The sequence below is a fragment of the Myotis brandtii genome, unplaced genomic scaffold (genome assembly GCF_000412655.1).
Source record: "Myotis brandtii unplaced genomic scaffold, ASM41265v1 scaffold21557, whole genome shotgun sequence".
Classification (NCBI taxonomy): Eukaryota; Metazoa; Chordata; class Mammalia; order Chiroptera; family Vespertilionidae; genus Myotis; species Myotis brandtii.
The window spans coordinates 1,830-5,270 of record NW_005358073.1 but is presented as its reverse complement, the minus strand read 5'-3'; the positions used below and the strand labels follow the sequence as shown (position 1 = coordinate 5,270).

General features: G+C 35.3%; 1 long non-coding RNA gene across 1 annotated transcript; it reads left to right on the top strand.

Annotated features, from left to right (window-relative positions):
* Positions 1–736: 736 nt before the first annotated feature.
* Positions 737–3,397, top strand: LOC106726035. The gene is made up of 4 exons (XR_001362049.1): positions 737–795; positions 1,750–1,776; positions 2,311–2,337; positions 3,374–3,397. It is a non-coding gene; the product is annotated as an uncharacterized LOC106726035 (long non-coding RNA).
* The last annotated feature ends 44 nt before the right edge of the window (positions 3,398–3,441 follow it).

The following is a 3,441-nucleotide window of genomic DNA, read 5'->3' as shown; positions in this document are numbered from 1 at the left end:
GCGGGAGCGGCTCCCACCTCCATGAGCCCAGCTCAGGGCTTCTGGCTGAGCGGCGCTCCCTTGTGGGAGCACACTGCCCATCAGGGGAAAGCTCCTGCATTGAGCATCTACCCCCAGGTGGTCAATGTGCATCATAGTGACCAGTCATTCCACCTTGTGGTCAATTTGCATATTAGCCTTTTATTATATAGGATAAGAAACTATGATTAAAACAGATATTTAGAAAACTGTTTAGTAAAAAAAGGTAAAATAAAAATGATCTTCTGTCAGTCTTTAATCAGTCTGTTAAATAAGTCTGAGGATACATCAGTGTGGAGACTTTACTATTTAGTTCACTGCTGTAAACCCACACCCTGGACAGCATCAGGCAATAAAGGGTGTTAAATAAATATTATTAATTTTAAATGAATCAATTAATAAAATTCATATAAATATTTAAAACTTCTTTCTGTCTTCAGAAAAAAACCAACATATGGTACTGTGAATAAGATGAAAAGGATTGAGGTAGGGTAGAAGTGATAGTTGAAAAGTTTGAATGGCTGAAAATGAAGTATAAAGTTGATATGTAACACTAAAAGGCCATAGAAGATATTGACTTTGGTTATATAATAAACTTCTATTATTATTTTTTCTAAAATTAAGACAATTATCTTTCCTTAAAAGAAAAAGAACCCTACCGAATTAAGAAAATATATTAGATTGACAACCATAATACCATTTTCTCATTCACAGGACTTGAAAGCCATGAAGGTGCTCATCCTTGCCTGCCTGGTGGCCTTTGCTTTTGCAAAGGAGGTAAGAAAATCTATGAATGATTAACTTACAGTGATTTCTTTTTTCATGTGTAAATAACATTACCTATACTTAAAATTTACAAATAAAGCAGAATTTCAACAGTTGTTTTCTATACTTTTAAGAAAATCATGCCCTGGCCAGTTTGGCTCAGTGGATAGATCATCGGCCTGTGGACTGAAGGGTCCCAGGTTCGATTCTGGCCAAGGGAACATGCCCAAGTTGTGGGCTTGATCCCTAGTAGGGCACGTGCAGGAGGCAGCCGATTAATGGTTCTCTCTCATCATTGATGTTTCTAGCTCTCTCTCCCTCTCCCTTCCTCTCTGAAATCAATAAAGAAATATTTTTTTTTTTAAAAGAAGAAAATCATTTATATTCCCTCACTATTTCAATAGTGTCCTATAGGCCTGAAATCTGGCTTAAATGCTTTCTACACAACTCTCCTATCAGAAAACAAAAAAACAAACAAATAAGCCACAGACAAAACAAGAAGACACAAACATCAAAAAAAAAAAGTAATATTGCACAAAATGTATCTTGCTTGCATGTGCAACCTAGATAAATATATCTTATTACAGTGAGGAAACTGATGATGAAGCTTAGGGCATGGGCCAAATCCTACCTGTGTCTACCCGAAGAAATCCAGAGGGTGGAAAACCAGGCAATAATAATCATCATAAACATATTTGTAATCAGAATAAAAAGTGATAAAATTCAAATAACTCTCATTCTGTTACCCATCAAAAATTGTTCTTCATTTAGGTAAAATAAGAATATACCATTAGAATTATCAAATATAAAAGTCATAAAACACAATTACCTTTTAAGGCTCTCAAAAGACATACATTTTTTATTTCTTAAATTTGTGAAGGAGATAGTTCTGTATAAAGAAGGTAAAAAGTCAGTAGGAAAAATAAGATAGCTATTGAAACTAAATGGTGATTTTTTTCTTCACAGAAGGAACAAATCAGTGTATCCAGAGAGGTAAGATATTTTGTTCAGAGAAAATTTTTCTAACCAGCCTTAGTAGCATTCTTCCCTGGAGGGCGTGATCAGTTGGTTGCAGCTTCCCATACACCAAAAGGTTGCAGGTTGCAGTAGACAAAGGCAACGAATAGATGCTTCTCTCTCACCTCTTCTCTCCCTTTCTCCTCCACTTCCTCTCTCTCTCTCTCTCTCAAATCAATAAAAGCCCCGGCCAATTTTGCTCAGTGGATAGAGCATTGACCGTGGACCAAAAGGTTCTGGGTTTGAATCCTGTCAAAGGCAATACCTTAGTTGCAGGCTCCTCCCTTGCTTGGGCACTGGTCAGGGCGTGTGCAGGAGGCAGCCAATCAATGTGTTCCTCTCACATCGATGTTTCTCTCTGTCTTTCCCTCTCTCTCCTATGCTCTTTAAAAATTAATGGAATATCCTTGGCGGGTGAAGATTAATAATAATAATACCAATAAAACATTTCTTTAAAAAAAGTAACAGTCTTTGATGATCCAGTTGTTGATTTTGTATTTTTCTTTACAGACTATAGAAAGCATTTCTAGCAGTGAGGTAAGACAATATTCATTCTGAGGGAATTTTCCATTTCGGACAGTAAAATGCTAGCAACTCTTTATATTGTGTTATTTTGGGGCACTTAAGTCAATGAGGCTAGTTCTGACATACAAGTTTTGATGTAAATTTCCATTATATGTTTAAGGACAAAATAAATGTCTACAGAATTCCCTATTCTCTATGCTAGCTGCTACTTGAAATGTTGTCACTTGCCCCACCCCCTTCTTTAAGTGAATGCTACACTCCTTTTATATGACTAGAGCTCTCTCCACACTGACCCCATTCACTGTTTTGATATTCATTGAGCACCTCTGTGGATCACACATTGACTAAGAGCTGTGGTACAAACTGAAAAGCAGATGCCCATCGGAAAGAATGGCAATATATGGGGTGGGCAGACATGCAAATGGACATATTTTGTCATTACAGGAGTCACTTTAATAAATCAGAAGCAGTGAGACTTAGTTTTAGTCTTAAATATGCCTGGGAGAGTCAGGCAGATATTTACACTTGCATCACTTTTGGGGTTTGTCACCTGCTAATTGGTACCTAGGTATATTTTATCTCTTCACAAAGGTTATCATAGGGAAAGTATTTAGTTCTTACAATTCATTTGAAATCTGAACATAACAAATGAACTAAGAATAATGAACAGAATGTATTAACACTTTATTATAATTTCTTATTAATGAATTTTATTCTTTTAGAATCAGATGGTGTCTTAGAGATCATTTGTTGTCATAGGAAGGGAACATAGTGAGAAGGAAAATTAGAGTTTACTAAATGCTTTTTGTTGTACTATGTTCACTAACTTTCTTTTCTTTCTTGACTGCATTTATCTGTCTTGTGTATAGAACAGACTTGTGCAGAACAGAGCACCATATAAGTTTCAGTAATTATGCTGTGTTTTTAATGATGCTAGCAAGCAAGAAACCCACATTAACCTTTTAAATGCCTTCATTTTCTGTTTCATATTGGCAAATAAAAATTTTCTATGAAAACTTAACCTATGTTTATTTTTATTTTCCTAAAGGAGTCTATTACCCACATCAACAAGGTAAAAACATTTATTTATTTATTTATTTATTTATTTATTTATTT